This window comes from Candoia aspera, chromosome 2 (genome assembly GCF_035149785.1).
Source record: "Candoia aspera isolate rCanAsp1 chromosome 2, rCanAsp1.hap2, whole genome shotgun sequence".
In the NCBI taxonomy this organism is placed as follows: Eukaryota; Metazoa; Chordata; class Lepidosauria; order Squamata; family Boidae; genus Candoia; species Candoia aspera.
The window spans coordinates 54,294,119-54,314,633 of NC_086154.1; positions in this window are offsets into that span (position 1 = coordinate 54,294,119).

Genomic DNA, 20,515 nt, shown 5'->3' on the forward strand with positions numbered 1-20,515 from the left:
AAAGACTGTTGGTTGTACAAAACAGGCCATTGGTACATTTCTTTTACTGCTAGAGAATGATGATAATAATAGTGATAACAATACTAATAATTGTTATTAATCCTTCTATGTAAAAGGAACTTTAACCCTTCTCAATTCTGTCATTGCAGGAGGGTATAGAACAGCTTGTCACAGAAAGACCACACTCTGATTTGCTTAAGTAAATAGAGAGTTGGATCACTCTTTTCACTTGAAACCAGTGTTTCAATCAATCAATCAATCAATCCAATTTGTATAAAGTAACATTTAAATACTTGGAACCTGTGCAAAAAATGGCCTAAAGAGGCCCATCTGAATGCTTTACTCAAAGGAACAGAGATTAGTTGTCTTTGGATGTTCACATCAGCTATGCAAAATTTTCAACATGATTTGTAATAAACTTTTAATCTCATAAAATAAAATAAACATTTGTCAGATTGACCTGGGCCATGTAATAAGAACAGAAAAACAAAGCTGCTTCAGATATTATTATAAAAGAAACAATGTAATAATGCATGAAGAATGGATTCCATGGTGCTGGAGCCCCAGGGCAGGTTCAGCAAGCTGTAGGGACATTATGTTTCTCAAATAAAACTACTGAGGATAAGATGTTAGCTCTGAAGAAGACTTTGGAATATAGCTAGTTGCCATCTAGGATGTTTCTTTGGTTCTCTAACACACACTACTCTGGGGATCAGACTCGTTTTATTTTCCCTGACAACTTCAATGTCTAAAAGCCTTTCTCTGATGATTTTCTTCATTGAGTAAATGATTAAACACAGAGAAAAACCTCAAAGAGGCCACATAATAAGAGTTTCCCCCCAAGTGCTTGAGACCACGAAGTCATCAGACAGGAGAAGAGGAATCTAATGTCATTTCAGGGTGGGGAAATAATGGCATTTAATAGTTAAATACTAACACCCATGAGCCTCATGAGGTGCAGAGTGGTAGGCGGCAGTATTGCAACTGAAACTCTCCCCACGACCCAAGTTTGATCCCAGTGGAAACTGGAGTCTCCGGCAGCCGGCTCAGGTCGACTCAGCCTTCCATCCTTCCCAGGTCGGTAAAATGAGCTCCCAGCTTGCTGGGGAAGGTGACGACTGGGGAAGGCAATGGCAAACCACCCGGCTGTAGTCTGGCAAGAAAACACTGTGAAAGTGGTGTCCCCCCAAAGGGTCAGACATGACTCAGTGCTTGCACAGGGGACCTTTCACCTTTCATTTCACTAACACCCATGCTCATAGCTTAGCGTTCAAATGCCCAAACTCTTATCTCAGAGCTGCATTGGATATTTATTTATGGGCTGAAAACTCTCTTATAAAATTTACCTACACTATTTCCATTGACTTGCAGTTGGACAAAGGCCCATCTATGAACGACAGAGCAATGGAGCTAAAGTTCTACAACAAATAGTTTCAGAGCTTCTGGAATATATTCTGGGCATTTTGTGCAGAAGAATTTTTAAGTCACTGAAGACCTTCTTTGAGCCGGTAGGACCACAAAGTCCAAGGTTCATGACCCCAAATCCTGAAATACAACATCAAAGACATTTAAAATGCCTCACTTGTTCAGTCTATTGCATCTCTGTTATACAACTCAGCTTTCTTTGTTTTTTGGCAAAGCTATTGCTTTACTCTTCTGAAAATTGATTTTGACTTGCCCTACATCCAACTCTTAAGGGCTTTATAGAACCCTTAAAATAATAGCTGCATCATTAGGACAGAGAATAGAAAAACTAACACATCTAGCAAATTTGATATTAGATATTAAACACTGACTTTCCATGGAAACCACAACTTGCTTTGCAGAAAAACCAGGATATATCTACAGTACCATCTACAATACTGTCAATTTATAATTGACAGTAATGCTTTTAGTTCAAGCATTAAGAGTCCCCAGATATGCTCAAACATGTCAACCATGTTACTTTTGATTTTTTTTTCATGAGTATATAGGGCAAACTGGGGATTCCTGGATTTCTTACATATGTCGCAATGGTTAGTCACGGGATCTGTTTTCTCCACAACAGTTGAGCACTTTATCACTAGAGAGACCAAAGGAGAACATGAGGATATAAGGCCTATGGAATAGGCAGAACTTATGTATGTCACTGTCGCTCTTAAAAGGTTTAAATTAAAAAAGGGTTCAACGTAGCTTTTAAATGGAGCACTGTGGACCACATTCTGAAAGTACAGCAAGAAATGGAAAATAGAACAAAATCTAGATTTGATTTGATACATAAATAAAAGCAAATGAATTAAATGCAGTTAACTGCCATATGAGAGCCAGTTTGGTGTAGTGGTTAAGGCATCAGGCTAGAAACCTGGAGATGGTGAGTTCCAGTCCCACCTTAGGCACGAACTTGGGCCAGTCACTCTCTCTCAGCCCTAGGAAGGCAGTCGCCAGGAGTCAAGACTGACTCGAAGACAATAAATAAATGTTGTATATTAAAAAAAAATCACCCTTTCTTATTATATAACAATTTTCATTAGTCTAGTGTGTTTTTATTGTCCATCTTCCCAAGACATATAAAAAGGGTATAGACATTAGGAGCATAATTGATGCTAAGATTATGCTGAAATATCTATGCCCAAATTAAATGTATACATTTTATGCTGTCATGATTGGCTACATATAATACAAATCAAGTCAGGAGAAATGTGAAACATTTAATCTAAAAGAAATAACAAAAACTAAAGGGAACCAGAATATTTAAATGAGGCCTATCAGAGAGGGATTATGTTACAGATTTGTAAGGCGCCTAGAAATATTATGCTTGAATCCAGGCAGACTGACAAGGATAATGTAGCAACAATGTACAGGCTAGCTAGATCTTCAACATTCATTGTGAAATGATCTGGGGCTACAATGTTCTCTTCTTTTTGCTTTATTTGCAAAAGGACAGTGGAACCTCTGTCTCTCCAGGGGTGTCAGAGCAAGCAACATTTACAAGATGCCATCTTGCCCATTTTGACCTTCCTTCGAGGAAGCCCCTGTGTATATATTTTATTTCAATAATCTTGTTGGATAAATCATCCTTATCTACCAATTGTTTCTTTCATTGTGCAAAATAGAAGAGGGATCATTTGGTGTCCTATTTTCTATTTCTGTTCTGCTACATCAAAGAGTTAAAGCTTAGATAACCAAAAGCCACTACCTTTGTGTAACGATTGCCTAAACCCAAATACTCAGTCTCACAAGCTCGGGCTTAAAGATAACTGATTTATTAAAGGAATAGTATGCAAATACAGAGAAAGCTGAGAATGAGCAAAAGCGCGCCAAATACAAACTTAAAAGCCTTGCTTGTGAGCAGGTCCCGCCCCGTCGCCCGTCAGGACGCTCCCCCTCCCAGGTGCTAGAAGCCGTTAGACGCGCCTGGGAAAGTAACCTTGAACAGGAGCGCAAACCCAAACATGCATTCCAAGCCCTCAAAACAATGGAGGGCGAAGGAATGGAAAAACCCCGGGTGAGGGAACACGGAAGAAAAAAAGACATGTGAAACGTTACAATGTTAACCAAACATTAGAATGAGAACATGACATATTGCCCCCCCAAAAGAAACTAGGGAGCCGGTTTGTCAGGATAGGCAGAGTGAAATTGGGTTACGAGACGAGGAGAATGCACGTCTGGAGCAGCAACCCATTCAGGATGAGGCAAATGTTTCCAGCGGACGAGGTACTGTAAAGCGGAGCGCTGGCGTCTGGAGTCGAGGATAGATGTCACCTCGAAGTGTTGCTGGTTGTCAATCATGAGGGGAGGTGGAGGCATGGGTTGTGGATGCCAACGGTCCGACGAGAGGTAGGGTTTGAGTAAACTACAATGGAAAACAGGATGTAAACGTTTAAGGTTGTGAGGCAAATCAAGTTTAAACGTAACAGGGTTGAGTTGAGCAACAATTGGAAAAGGACCGACAAATTTAGGACCAAGTTTTTTAGAGGGTTGTGGGGACTTGATAAACTTAGTTGATAAGTAGACTTTATCCCCGACCGCAAAGGATGGTTCCGGGGAACGCTTTGCATCGGCATGGCGTTTATAGGTAGCCTGGGCATGGCGGAGAGCGAGTAGAATATTAGACCATGAGTCTTTGAGAGAGTCTGCCCAGTCAGCAAGGGTGGCTGGTAGTGGTTGAGGATGAGGAAGTTCAGGAATCGGAACAAATTCACGTCCAAAAACTGTTTTAAAGGGAACTTGACCAGTGGTTTGATGAATGGCATTGTTGTAAGCGACCTCAGCAAATGGGAGTAAATCGACCCAGTTGTCTTGTTGGTAGTTAACAAAAGCTCTGAGGTATTGTTCCAATGTAGAATTAACCGCTTCTGTAGATCCGTCCGTTTCCGGATGCCAGGCGGTGGAAAGCGACTGTTTTGTACCCAAAAGTTTCAAAAATGCCCGCCAGAATTGTGACGTAAATTGTGTGCCTCTGTCACTCACCAAACGGGCGGGGATACCGTGGAGGCGGTACACGTGGATGAGGAAGAGGCGTGCCAGCTGTTGTGCGGTGGGGATAGAAGCGCATGGGATAAAGTGGGCTTGTTTGGAGAAAAAGTCTTTGACGACCCAAATGACAGTTTTGCGTTGACTAGGGGGTAGATCAACGATAAAGTCCATGGAGATATCCTGCCAAGGAACAGATGGAGTGGCAACGGGTTGAAGGAAACCTTGGGGTTTGCCTGGTTTGCGCTTTATCGCCGCACATACAGGGCACGCAGTGACATATTCCTTCAAGTCTTTGAGTAAAGTTGGCCACCAAAATTGGCGGCGAACGAGGTGCAAAGTTTTTACGTAGCCAAAATGTCCAGCTAGCTTGTCATCGTGGCAGCGCTGGAGTATGGTTTTTCGCATTGCCTCGGGTACATAGAGACGATCGTTGCGCCAGGCAAGATCATCGTTGAAAGTTAAAATGTGTCTATTGGTTTGCAACCAAGTATCTGTTTTAAGGTGGGAAAGCAACTGTTGTTGCAAATCGGAGGGAATTGACAAGGGAGGCGGGTGGCTGGAAGGCAGAGCGGCTGGAGGCGGAGTTGATTGCGCTCGGGTCTGGCTGCGAGTCACTGCTGCCAAACTTAATTGTTTGTCGGTCCAGACGGTGCCTTGGACCGTTGGCCCTGGGCCAGCATCTTGGGGTCTGCGCGAGAGTGCATCAGCTAAAAAGTTTTTCTTGCCTGGTATAAATTTAAGAGTGAAGTCAAAGCGGCTGAAAAACTCAGCCCAGCGCAGCTGTTTGGGACTGAGTTTCCGACTGGTGCTTAGAGCTTCCAGGTTTTTATGGTCAGTCCAGACTTCAAAAGGGTTTGAAGTGCCTTCCAATAGGTGTCGCCATGTCTCTAAAGCCGTTTTTACAGCAAAAGCCTCTTTTTCCCAAACATGCCATCTTCTCTCTGTTTCCGTGAATTTGCGAGAGAGGTAGGCACAGGGTTTTAAAGCGCCAGATTGGTCAGATTGTAATAGAATTGCTCCTATGGAAAAATCAGAAGCATCGACTTGTACAACGAAGGGTTTAGAGGGGTTTGGATGCTGTAAAATTGGTTCTGTGGTGAAGATTTGTTTGAGCGCTTCGAACGCTTGCTGACAGGCTGGAGTCCATTTAAGGAGCGCGCCTGGGTTCTTTGAACGTCGCGTATCCCCCTGTCCTTTAGTTTTTAACAGTTCAGTAAGGGGGAGGGCGATTTCTGCAAAATTTTGGGCGAATGCCCGATAGAAATTAGAGAATCCAAGGAAACTTTGTAATTGTCTCCTGGTACGGGGAGGTTCCCATGCCACGATAGCTTCTACTTTTGCAGGGTCCATTTCAATGCCCTGAGCTGAAATCCGGTACCCTAGGTAATCAATTTGCGACTGATGAAACGCACATTTTGATAGTTTTGCGTACAACTCTGCTTTTTTCAATTTAGCCAGTACCTGACGCACCAAGTGGATATGTTCTGACATGGTTTCAGTATAAATCAATACATCATCCAAATATACCAGTACCCCCTTAAATAGGTGGTCATGCAAGACCTCATTGATTAGTTGCATAAAAACCCCAGGTGCCCCAGATAAACCGAATGGTAAGACTTTATATTGGAAAGCCCCAAGAGGACAGTTGAACGCTGTTTTCCACTCATCCCCTTCCCTGATGCGAATGCGAAAGTAAGCTTCTCTCAAATCCAGTTTTGAGAAAATTTTGCCTCTGGCCAGATGTGATAACATATCTTTGATCAGGGGCAAAGGATATTTATTTAATATTGAGACCGCATTGAGCCCGCGGAAATCGGTACAAAGCCTTAATGACCCATCCTTTTTTGGCCTGAATAGGACAGGAGCTCCTACCGGGGAATTTGCCGGCTCAATGAAACCCCTAGCCAGATTTTTGTCGATGAACTCCCTTAGCGTGGTAAGCTCTTTGGGAGACATGGGGTATATTTTTGGGTGAGGCAATTTTACATTTGGTAAAAACTCAATGGCACAGTCCGTTTTTCGGTGGGGTGGCAAGCGATCCGCTTCCTTTTCCCCAAATACTTCAGCAAAATCTTGGTACTGATTGGGTAGTCCCTCAAGAGGTTGGAGTGTTTGCACAGTGGTATACGCCACCCCTCCACCCTCCATGTCCTCCAGTAAGTCCTTTTCGGGTACTTTGTAAAATCCATCTGCAAACGTCACGGTTCTATGCAGCCAGTTGATAAAAGGGTTTTGTTGCACAAACCAAGGCATCCCCAAGATTACCAGAGGACCTCCCACTGGAGCTACCACAAATGGCAGCTTTTCCTGATGGGAGCCCATCTGCAAGGCGACCAGTCCCGTGGAAAGATTGACTGCTTTCCCTCCCGCCATAGTTCCATCCAATTGGGTGAAAATCATGGGTCTTGGCAAAGGGAACGTGGGCAGTTCCAGAGCCGCTACGACATCAGGGTGCATTAGGGAACGGGAGCAACCCGAGTCTAGCATGGCCCACACTTCCACCGTTTTGGTTTTTGAGCTCAGTTTAACTTTAACAGTCAGTGTGGGGAAGTTTCCACTCACCGAATCATGGTTACGCCCGGTTTCTTCCACCTGCCCTAGGGCGCCCTTCAGGGCAGGTGGTAGGCTTTTCCCGCCGGCTGCTCGAATTGCAACTCTTCCTCCTCTTCTCCGAAGGGAAGGTCTGGGGGGTCCAGTTCCGCGAGGGCTGCCTTCAGTTTTCGCGGAGGAGCAGGAGCAGGCGTCTTTACCGTGGGTTTCGTCTGTCGTTCTTCTGGACGGCGTCTCGGGCACGACGTGGCTCGATGCCCTTCTTTCCCACATCGGAGGCACTGACCCTTGGAGAACCGTTGCTCCCTCTCTTCTTCCCAGGTTTTCGGTTTGGGGCGGCTGGCAAGTCCAGATGTGCGCGCTCCTCTAGCGAGACGTGTTTGTCTAAGCTCTTTGGTATGGGCATAGGTTCGTAGGGCATTTTCTGCGCTTCCCGCCAACTGAATCCACCCATATAGCGTTTTAGGATCATCTCTGCCCAGAGCCCATTGAAGGATTTCGGGTTCAAGCCCCTGCTTGAACAATTCGATGATTGTTGGCTCAGACCAGTCTTCCACTTTTCCTGCCAAAGCTTTAAACTCCAACGCATATTTGGCAACTGAGAGGGACCCTTGGTAGAGTTTCCGTAGGTCATTTTTGGCCGTTTCTTGAGCTAGGGGGTCTTCGAAATGCTCTTTAAGTGCCCACAAAAAGTCATCGAAGTCCTCTAACTCAGTTGCCTCAGCTTGGCATAGTTGCACATACCAATCCGCTGCCCTTCCTCTCAGCTTGTTGGCAATGAAATTGACCTTGCCATGTTCAGACCGAAAGTTTCGACCCCAATCTTCTATATAATGCTTGGCATTAGTAATAAAGAAGGAGAGCGTTGTGGGATCCCCATCGAACTTCACTCCAAATGGTGGGAAGGTTCTTGCCGGCTCAGCTGGCTGTGGCGGTGCCGCGAATGTCAGCGTGCGCCGAGCCCCCATGGGTGGTCGATCCCTAGGAGGTCTTGCCTCTCGCTCCCCCCCTTGACGGGCTGATCGAGTCTTGCTTCTCCCCCGGGTCGACATGGTACTGTGCCTGGGGTACTGTGACGGCTCTTCTTCCCAATCCTCCGGGGTGGGCTCTGCCTCTCTGGGTAGATCCTCTCTGGGTAGATCCTTGAGGATCGTCACTATTAAATCCATTTTATCTTCTAATGCCCTCATACGGGCCGGAGTGACCGGCTCCTCCGGGGGTTGGTTGGTTACCACCACCCTCGGTGACAAGGGGACTTCGTGCTCCCAGGACAATTGTGGAGACCCCCTCCCCGGTGCTCTTTCCATAACAGTTCTATGTTCACTCCTGAGACTCTCCTGCATGGATATCAGCAGCTCGTCCAATTGGATATCTCGCAACTCCCGACGTGCTGCTCTTTGCGCTCTCGAGGTTAGCGCTGGCCGGCTTTTGGCCGCCTCCCGCTCCTCTTCGCTTCCCTCACTTGCGCGAAGTTGAGGTTCTGTCATCGCTAGCGTACCCTCTTATCCAATGATTGGATGGGGCTAGCGGAAAATGGATAAAATGATTCTCAGCTTTATGTAACGATTGCCTAAACCCAAATACTCAGTCTCACAAGCTCGGGCTTAAAGATAACTGATTTATTAAAGGAATAGTATGCAAATACAGAGAAAGCTGAGAATGAGCAAAAGCGCGCCAAATACAAACTTAAAAGCCTTGCTTGTGAGCAGGTCCCGCCCCGTCGCCCGTCAGGACGCTCCCCCTCCCAGGTGCTAGAAGCCGTTAGACGCGCCTGGGAAAGTAACCTTGAACAGGAGCGCAAACCCAAACATGCATTCCAAGCCCTCAAAACAATGGAGGGCGAAGGAATGGAAAAACCCCGGGTGAGGGAACACGGAAGAAAAAAAGACATGTGAAACGTTACAATGTTAACCAAACATTAGAATGAGAACATGACACTTTGGGACTGTCCATGCTAATTAACCACAATATTGTTTTCAGTGGTTTAATGCCTTTTGATAGAAATAGATTTATAGATCATGCAAATTCTTGCCTGTTCATGTTTCTGTCTACCTGCTTTTACCTAACTTTTTGTCCCATTCATCATCAAGCTATATTTTTGCTATCTGAACTGAGTGGCGTATGTGCTTGCACTAATCTGGATATAGTATATAGATTGTTTGGGGGGGGGGATCCAGCAAATGTACCACTTTTTAATTCTAGTAATCTAGCCAACATAAGGCCATACATTTCTACTCTGTGCTAATGAATTCAAGACAACCTCAAAAAGACCAAATTCAGGTTCATCAGAAAAACTTTGGTTGTATAGCAGTAATTTTAATTCAGCTTCTGAGCCGTCACATTAAAAAACCTTAGACCAAGGAAATGGAAAATACACCATGTTCTCAAACTGATTTTGAGAAGTCTGACACCAATCCCGATCAAAAACTCTTCTGGATGTATTTGCAAAAAGTTATCAGAAATAGCAGCTGCTTATAAGAATGGCGCTTGAGGCCTGTTTCTTCCCTCTGAGTAAAATAGCTGTTTGGAGCCAAGAAAAATCACAGGAAGATATATTTATATAATTGCCATCAAGTGGCAATTTTTTCCAGGAAATTTGGAACTGGGCATACTGTTTTTTTTGGGTGAAGTTTCAAGATGAAGACAAAGAAATATTTATTTATTTATTTTCTATCCCGCCTTTATTATTTTTATAAATAACTCAAGGCGGTGAACATACCTAATACTCCTTTCTCCCCCTATTTTCCTTACAACAGCAGCCCTGTGAGGTGGTTTGGGCTGAGAGGGAGTGACTGGCCCAAGCTCAATCAGCTGGCTTTCATGCCTAAGGCGGCACTAGAACTCTCTGTCTCCTGGTTTCTAGCCTGGAGCCTTAACCACTAGGCCAAACTGGCTCTCAAAGACAAAGACAAAGAAATAAAGCCAGCTATTGTTCTTCCTTAACTTAGAAAGATATTTCTAATTTGATCCCACTGTGCAAGGAGTTATCAACATTTGGGTTTTCCAGATGTTTTGTTGATTGTCAACAGCAATCAGATTTCTTTTTCTTTTACTGTGCCAAGAAAATACTGAGAAGTATCTTTGTTATTTCTCAGAAATTCAACACAAGTCAAAGCTGAAATATTTTCCTTCAGTCCTTTGTTACAGAGTACTCAAAGTTTAACAACCCCCAAAATTTCAAGTCTCTCTAAATATAATCCAATCTAGCAAGCCACCAATCTGTGACAAATACACTGGTTTGATCACCCCATGGCTTCTCATTGTAGAAGTGAGGCCTTTTGTTTTGCGGCAATCAGGATTCTAGGCTATTTCAGTATTAAGTGAATATAATGGGGGTCTCTCCTTTTAAAAAATTCTCTTATGTATCCCATATACATGATGAACACAGGATTTGTGCTCTGCTTCAGTACATGCTTACTTCTAAAATATGTTAGAATTTGCCTTCTGCTGCATAGGCAAGTTCTGAGGAGGCAAAACTCATTGTCTCACTAATATGTTTACAATTAAAAGATATGAAGGAATAATGTCTACTTTATTTGCTGACAGCTGTAAACTGTATTGTAGCATCAGTTTTGTCTAATCACTAGATACTTGGAAAATGGAATCACAAGGGTTGGGCAATTCGTGTGGATTTTCCCCACATCTACACTCTTGTCAGTTTGGGGCTCAGGTACTTAATTAGAGGCACTCTCTACAAGCAATTCATCCCACTCTATGGCCGATCTGTTTAGGGAAACAGGATGAGATTAGTGTAGACTTCATCTAAGGAGGTTGTGAACTGCAACTATATTGCATAATTTGCAAATTAGTTAGCCTCCATGTCATGAAAGAAAATCATGTTATTTCTGGCTCCTCATTATTCTGTTTGAGGTTCTGAGAAGTCTGCATTTCGATGTTTGTTTTTCTGCAGAATGGAATTGCTAAACTGTATAGTGGTATGCTCTAACACATCAGTTATCTTCTTAAACACAGAGTCTTTTCCCACAAACATATCTCGGCACCTTCTGCTGGGTCTCTGTGATGCTGCCTTCATCTCATTCCCAGTCCATGAGTGAGCCAGCTTAAGTTGTCCTTAGTTGTACTGATACCACTGTTGGGATTTCCTCCTTAGCCCATAGCATTCAACAACAGTGTAGGTGTGTGAGATCTGCTACATTTCGCCACCCTCTATGTGGGAAGCAAAGTGAGGTCACCCAGTAATGGGTGATAACTCAAGGATGGGTCTATAGTAAGGATGAACCAATAGCATTTTAACTCAGTGGGGAAAAGCTCACAGAAAATTCCTTCTAAAGGTACTGGGGAATATACTGCTGAACGTTTGTATATAAAAGTTTGATCAAGTTAAGGTCACTAAAAAAAATTGTCATTGAGGATATTTTTGCTTTATGAACTCTTCTGAGGAATAGTTCTTATTACAGTTGTAACAGCTACTTCAGAGATGAAGTGGAATATGTGCTGAATCACAACTTCTATGTGGTCCATTATTTTACTTCACACAAAGAAATGTGTGAAAAACAAGTTCCCTCACCTTTTGCTTGTTACTTAGTGCAAAGTTATCGAAGAGAAAATAACCTCCATTCACAAACTCTATTATTATTCTCACCAATTTCTCAGAGATATATTTGAAAAGATGTTGTGATCCCATATACACTTACTAGGATGTAAGTTCTTGTGAAGTCAATGGATTTACTTCCTAGTAAAGTGGTTAGGATTATAATGGAAAGAGCTTAGTGTTGCTTCCTGTCTTTTTTTTTTTAAACATGAAACATTTTATTCTATTGTAGAGAATAAAATTTAAGCACAAATAGTATCAGGTATAAGAAACTACATTTATATTTAAAGTCTTTTTTGCTGGCAAAATATTTTTTCAGATAAATGGCAATGCAACCACATGAAGACAATTAAGAATATTATCATTACTACTATTATTTATTAGACTCTTATACTGCTGTACTGATTATGGCAGTCTATATTTATGTGTATTTTCAAGTTAGGAATAAGTGGCCAAGTATTAATACCCAAGAGGCAGCCCTATTATTGTATGCCACTCAGAGTCAGTTCTGACTGCAGGGAACTATAAGTCAGATAGATAGATAGATAGATAGATAGATAGATAGATAGATAGATAGATAGATAGATAGATAGATAGATAGATAGATGATAGAAGATGGATGGATAGAAGATAGATAGAAGATAGATGATAGAAGATAGATAGATGATAGATGGATAGATGATACACAGATAGATCTGCTATAACAAAAAGCAGCACTGAGACTACCTTATTTAGCTAGTATCAGAAAACAGGTTGGTTTGCTTGTCATAAACCTATTGCTTGGGTTGTTCTGCATTTCATCCTCACCTTTTTATCTGTCTTCTTGTACCAACCCTCACTTGCCCTATTCATGTTAATGGCTGTTACTGCAAATTTCACAGCCACTTAAATCCTTAACTCTTCTACAGGTTGGCCAAACCTGGGTGCCACTTGATCTGGAAAGATCCCAGAATTCCTTGTAGGGACAGATGTTCTGGGAATTCTCCATTAGAAGAATTCTAATTCTTAAGCATCATGGCTATTAGAACAGCTGAAAACACAGTCCTTTTCAAACCTTTTCATTCCTACAATCTACCTACCATTACTTGGCCCTCCTATGATACAGAAGGAGCCTCAAGCAGACAAGATCACATGGAAGAATTAAGAACTGAATGGCTTGAAAAAGAACTTTATGTGGGCTCAATACACAAAATCTGATGGAGAAGCCATGAATTTGGGACCAGTTGTTAGATTCATAAGTGATAAGCTTTACCTCTGACTGCTCAAGGACCTCAGGGGTATTCCCTTGGCTTCTTAATCTTAAAGAAATAGAGATAGAAAGGCAAGGTTGAGGTCTTCACATGCTTAGAACTCCGTCACTGCACCTGTTAAAAAGGTTAGTTCATATGAATATAAACGAGAAAGTGTATTAGTACTTTGACCTAAGCAATGGTGAAAAGTAAATTAGTTTGTCTTAGCTAATCAAATAAATATGAATGATTATGAATATGAATCAGGAGGGAGGAGGATTGCTCTGCAAAATATATTCATTTGTTATTATTTAAATGTCTCATGATTTTCTACTGTTAGTCATTCTACTGTGATTCAGGATGGAGATTTTTTCCTTGTCGATTCATGCATTAAGGACCTTTCTTTTGTTTACAACTTGGAATGAACATGGCGTTGACATTTCCGGAATGAATTGTATATATCAGGTGAACTGCTGCAAAGCAACAGTGACATCATGTGGTGGCACAGATTATTAAGATGGTATCATAATATGCCTTGATTTAAAGCTATGGGGATCTTCTTTCAAATCTTTTCAAGTATAATACCCAACAGCTCTAGCCAGCATTGACAATTTTCAGGAATGATGTAATTGGAATCCAAAACATTTTGAGAGCATCACATTGGGGAAAGCAAAGATGTCTATTTAATGCAAATGACTGAATTATATACCATTCAAATTGTTTGATTAGTGCAGCCTTCCCAATATCAGTTGTTAATTCTTAAAGATGTAATCTCAACAGGAGTGTACTCACCAATCAGCTCTTGCCTGTGGATAGTCATCCAAATGTAAAGTTGTTGGGCTGTACAGTGGTGATTGGATATTTTTGAAATTTGTGAAAATGAATACCCAGAAGTGTTTGTCAGACCAAGGTAAATATAAAAACTCTGAATAGAGGTCCTGGCAATTACATCTGCAGGGAGGGGTAAAAGATGGGGGGGCTGGCATCACAATCCAAGCCTTGCCCCCTTTGTACATGTGTGCAATGTTGATAGAGACACTAAAGGGCTTGGATCATGACGCTATGCCTGCCATCTTTAGATTTTTCCCTCCCATCACCTCTGCCCTGAATTCTGGGTCCTGGTAACTATATGGACAGGACCCTATCATTTTCTTGGCAAACAGTACAAAAATGGTTTGCCATTACTGACTTCTGGTATTTTTTTTTTCAACTTCCCAGTCTAGCCTACAAACCCTGAATTTCCTGGTGGTTTCCTATCCAAGTTCAAACCAGGTCTGACCTGCTTAGCTTTTTCAAGATCAGCCTATGTCAGCTAGTGACTAAACACAAAACTCTACTTCGTCTGAACAAAGTAAACCACAGTGTTGTGTTTCTAAGGTATACATTTTAGCTGACATTGCTGGAAAAGAATACAAAGTGTTTATCCCTCCCCCAAATGTTGAAACATTACAGGCAGTGTTTAATTAGTTTCTGGAATCTGGATAGAGCAGATCTGACTTGATTATTTAGCTTTTTTCCAATCAGTTTCCAGACCTTGCTGTGGTATAACAACAGCCTTGATCACTCAGGTGGAAAACTTAACCCCAGGGAATGAGCAGAGAAGTGCAATTTTGTTTGTTCTGCAGTTATTAGCTGCTTTCAGGATCACCAGCCATGATTTCCCTTCAGATCATTTACCTATGCTTTGCTTAGGATGCGTAGTGTTACAGTGGTGTTTGTGTTTCCTGTGTCAAAAAGTGATGCTCCTTTTCTATCTCATGGCATAGAATCAGAGAACTGTAGAGTTGAAAGGATGATCTAGTCCAGCGTTTCTCAAGCTCAGCAACTTTAAGATGGTGGACTTTGACTCACAGAATTCTGGGAGTTGGTCCACACATCTTAAAGTTGCTGAGGTTGAGAAACACTGATCTAGCCGAATTCTCATAGGTTATAGGCCTATGGAAGGCTGCAAGGTTTCATCTTGTCCCACATGCTTTTCAACACATCTCCAGTACATAAAGCTGCTTAGAATAGTCAGCCATCCTTTAGGGCTTACGTTCATCATTATGTGGATGATAACTTGGTTCTACCTTTAGTTCAGTTATGCTAGGGAGGCTGTAGAATTCCTAAACTAGTTTTTCTGGACTTTGGGACATAGGTGAGAATGAAAAGCTGAGAATTAATGTAGGTAAGTTGGAGATATTATGTATAGGGAAGCCAATTTTACTCGGTGAAAACTAACAACTGGTCTTAAATGAGATTGCACAAAACACCATTTGTGTAATGTGAAAGTCTTTCTGACTTTTGTACCAGATTTGTTCAGGTGGCCAGGAGTGGTTTTATTATTATTATTATTATTATTATTATTATTATTATTATTATTATTATCTGTAATGTTAGATGCCAGTTCAACTCATAAAATGCATTCTGCATCAAGTTGCTTTTGAAGATAATCTGGAAACTTCAGCTAGCCCAAAATGTATAGTATATACTCATGTATAAGACCATCTGCAGATAAACTGACCCACAAAATGTTTAAATTTCACAACTGGTATTTTGATTAAAAATGTGAGTCATCTTATCAGTGGATGGGCTTATACATGAGTATATACAAGATATATGGCTACTTTTTAAAAGTTTTACCATATATACTCGCGGAATAGCCCATGCACAGATAAGCAGAACCCAATTTTGGGGGGTGTATTTTGGCACCTAAAAGTCTTGGCTTATCCATGTGTATATATGGTATCTGCATTTAGAACATTTAACACCCTTTGGTCTGGTGATGACCTGAAGTCAGTAGAAGTTTAAGTTTTATCATATAAAATCAAATTACATGAAGGACTACCTTCATCTGAATTGATCTGCCCTAACAGAAGTTAAAATTGCTTGTCTGGTTGAGAAGTATTATGTTAATCAGGCTCTTTCACTTCAAATTTTTAGGAAAGTGCTGAAGATTTATTTGTCTCTTCAGTTCCTCTAAATCACCTTGGACTGCTCTTGTTTTTAGCTGTAATGGTATTTTACGTCTCATACTGTTGGAGCTGAGTATCTATATTAATTGCTGGTTTCTGAGGAAGTTATCAGTGTTTACTGTTCTCCTGCTGTCTGATTTATTTTATGAGATTATATAAACTACCTTGGGAGAGCTATTCCTCATAAAAGCAGTCCAGATCCAATCTCTCTCTCTCATGTTCACATTTTAGTTTAACAATCAAATAAAGTTAGTTATTGGGCAGGGATTCCCAAAACATGAATGAATGGCACTCTGCACAGCTCAGAGGCCCTTTCCTTGATGTTATATTTTATATTGGGAACAAAATAAGCTCAAGCGTGATCAGAGAAAATTGTGAGTTTTCCATAAAACATATTTTTGAGAATGTTGATGTCTTAATGAGCAGCAAAATCTTTCATTAAAATACACAAAAACAAACAAACAAACAAAAATACACCAATAAAACAGCACTTGAGCTTCAAGCATTAGATACATACCTAGAAACTGCAAGAACAGATCCCAGGAATTTTGTTGCAATGTCTCTATTATGTTTTTCTCTGTATAAATTGGACACTATACACAATTTGAGCAAAGGGTTTGGTCTCAAAAAGTTTGAAGGTTATTTCAGAAGACTTGTCTGGAACACTGTTGGAGGAAAACAAAAATCTGACTGAACACACATAAGAGCCCGTATTAGAGATTACATTGTGGCAGTAAGACTGACCAGTGGCCCTCTTGTGGTTATTGTGTTCTTTGTTGGCAGAGACAAACCACAAGACCATCAGGTGGGCTGCTGTGAAGAATATTCTAGGTACTTAGCAAATATAGCTGCTTGGATTTGCTTGGAATTAGAATCTGATTGGTGGGTCCAGATGAAGTAATGGAGGCATAGTCTGACCTGGCTATATGGGAGGAGTAAAATCCTGTGACTCCTGAGGAAGTGGGCAGGATCCTTGGCACTGTCAGACCAACCACTTGTTTATTAGAACACTGTCCCTCCTGTCATGAGAAGGCTTTTGGGAGATGGCACATGGTTGGGTCCATATGGTGATGTCTGCCTCTCTGAGGGATGGGGTAGTCTACCTGCCTCAAAGGAGACAGTGGTGTGCCTCTTCCTCAAAAGGCCATCGCTGGACGCAACTTCACCTGGACAATTTTTGTCCAGTTTCCAACTTTACTTTTGTGGGTAAGATTGGATGAAAAGAAATAATCTGGATCCTTTTTAGTTGGGTTTCAAGTTGGGACATAATACTGCGATAGCATTGGTGACATTTGCTGATGACCTTTGGTGGGGCTGGGGTGGGAGTGGCCCTCCTAGATCTCTTGGTAGTTTTTGGTATCATCAATCTTGGCATCCTTCTGCATTGCCTGCAGGGCATGGGGATGGGGAAACCATGGCGCTTTGGTAATTCTCCTCCTTTCTCTGCAGCCAGTACTAGTCAGTGTTGATAGGAGGGAAAAGGTCGAGCCCAAAACCCCTGGTGTGTGGAATATCTCAGGGCTTGATGCTCCTACCCACTTCAGTTTTTTTCATTTATAAAGGCCCACATGGCATAGGGCCTAGCTGATTGACCAACCATCTATCTCCTATAGTGTCTGCCTATCCTATTCACTCCAACAGGGTTGTCCTGGGTCCCATAAATTAAGGGGTGCCATCTGGTGAGACCCAGAAAAACTATCAGGGCAAAATTATCAAGGCAAAATCATTCCATCATCTAATCATATCTCTGGCATACAACTGGAAATCAGCAGTGAGTTCCTTGCTTCAGCTTTCAGAGCTCCTGATTCACAGTTACTTTTCTGTCTGAATCATCAAATGCAACTCTAAAGTTTTGCATTATATTTTAATAGTTGTGTAGGAGTGCATTGTTGCTTTCAGTGAACGGAACCACCCATCTGACTGTTCAGCAGGCTAAGAATGAAGGCTACCTTGGTCTGATCTGTAGACATTTCTGCTGAATTTTTTACACCTGAATTGTGAAAGTTGGGAACTGATCTTATGTCCCCCTGTGTCATGACCCAGTAGAAAGGAAAGCAGAACAGAAGTTCTATTTAGGTTATTTGCAAGCAATAGAGTAAACATCCCGATTAGTGATAGTTGGCTACAGCCTATATAAGAGGCTTGGCTACCTTTGTTCTCTTTGCTGGAAACAACGTCTAGCTCAGGTGCAATCCCTATGTAGGCATTTCACTCTTGAACCTTAGACCCTTGGACTGGCCGCCAACCTTGACCCAGCTCTTGAATCCGAGACCAACTTTAGATTTCATAGGCAAGCCTTTGCTTTGTTTGACATTCCTGAATACATTGCTAATTCTGTTACCTGAAAATAAAACTGATAATCTTCCAAGAAACTGTGTATGTGTGCGAGGCTGAAACCTGAAGCAGGACACCCTGAACTTCTCCAGTAGATTTCCAGGAGAAATGGGCGACACTTGCTGTGAAGCAACTCCCAACTTGTACCAAATGATGCGCTAGCTGTATCATGGCTTTTTGCAGGTTCTTTATAGGTGTATTTATCTGCTATTGATGCTGCAGTAATGCCTCAGCCATTGGTTCTGCAGTTAGTAAAGTCCTTCTATTACCATATTATAGATCTGGAAGGCATGGTCCATATCTACCTGATGAGGCAGTAGGGAAGCTTTCAAGATTGATGACAACCTTTTGAGGTAAGCAAGGTCAGGAAACAGGACTCACTTGAAATCTTGGAATATACTTTAATGCAATTAGGGTGTGGTAATGAAATCTTGAAAACCTGTTAAAGTCACTCTTTAACTTATACCTACCACAATCAAGGCAGAATAGTTTTGAGTTTCTTTCTCAATTTCCTACTTTTCCAGAAAGCAAATATATTTTTTATAATTTATAACTTCTCTGAGTCAACCCAACATTCCATCACACCTACTTAATATTTCTTTCCGCGCATGGGAGCACATTCTCTCATAACACCTCCTGCTGAATTCAAAAAGGCCAACAATTGTATCACTAAAAATTGGCAGTTTGGATACCAAATTTCAGCAGTATCCTCTAGACATGTTTTGGGGGAAACAGAAAGTGGCAGTAAAGAGTTGCTTGCAACACATATTGCTTGCCTCTATATTACACCAAATTATTTTAGGAATCCTCAAAGGAAATGTATTATTTCTGTGTCAGTCTCATACTGCATCAATTAACATATTCAACAGGTACCACATTTATCTCTATAGCTGTTAGAGAAACTACTCTTTAAAATTTGCCCAGTATCAGAGGAGGATAAAAACATTTTCCATTTGCCTTTTAGCTATTGCTTGAGTTTTTGATTTCCTATCTTTTTGATATCTTTGTTGTTACCCATCAGTTTTTAAGTAGGAAGGTTGTACTGATATATCCTTTCCTTTTTTCCTTTTTGTGTTCTCTAGGACAGTAATTATGAAAAGCACAAGGGAACCTGCCTAAAAAGGCTTGGGAAGAATGAGGTCACTACTGAGATTGAAAATGATGCTGTGGCATCATCATTCATTTCATCTCTCTCTCAATATGCCCCCATTTAGCTACCTCTGCATCTGGGCAACATGTGGTTGACATCACCAACACAGTAGCTGACTGAGGGAATGTACTGGAGTTTCCAGGGATAATGTAAGTATGCTTGTTATTATGCAAGGACTCTCTCTGTTAACTGCTTGCATGGCTTTATTAATTCCGAGAGATATTAGAAATGAGGCAAAGGAGCCACTGAAGAAGAAATTCCTGGCCTCTGAGGTGGAAATAAACTTTTTCAGCAAAAGTGAGCTGGGCCAGTGATTTGCCCCAGTGAGTCTGTCTGAGCCAATATTTCAGGGATCAGATTCTCTTTCAGGTTGCTAGAGAGCAGGGTTGTCCAAAGTGGTCAATATCGATGGGACTATTCTTCCTCCTCCTCCTCTTAGTAAAAGTAATATTTATTAACTTATTTTCATATAACAAATGTTTGGGGGTTGATGAACAATCTGAAACTTCATGAAGGGGTTGATGAGCTAAAGAGTTTGGGGACCCCTGCTATAGAGGGACATCCAAGTTCTAGTTGAAGGACATTCAGGGTGCTGCAGGAGACTTGCAATAAGATTCTGATAAAATTGGGTTTAATACTCTCCGTTTATGAGAGATTAGGATCAGCACAAAAGTGAGCTTTTGCACCATTAATAGCCACAGTGCAACTAGCAAATCTAATGATTTTGCTGGGGCCTTTTAAACTTGAGCTGTCACTTCTCCGATTGGCTTGGAAGTGGAAGACGAAAATAGATGCCTAAATATTTAAACAATTTTACTTGCTCTCAATTTCTCCATTTTCCATAATGGAAAATGGCACTGATTTGCTTTGCATATAGATGAAAAAGTGGCTTCTATGGCTTGTATTTTTACAGGACAAGCCGAAGTCCACAGTATGTTAATCTGGCTAAAAGTAAAGGTAAAGGTTCCCATTTAGTCATGTCTGACACTAGGGGGCAGTGCTCATCTCTGTTTCATAGCCGAAGAACCAAGAAAGACACTTCCGCTGTCATGTGGCCAGCATGACAGGCATGGAACGCTGTTACCTTCCTGCTGAAGTGGTACCTATTTATCTACTCATATTTGCATGCTTTTGAATTACTAGGTTGGCAAGAGCTGGGGCGAGCATGGGAGCCATGTGGTGCTCAGGACTCAAAGCACCGAACTTGCAACCTTCTGGTTGACAAGCCTGGCATTTTAACCACTGAGCCACCATGCCCCCTTAATCTGGCTAAAGGTGGGTTTAAGGTTCA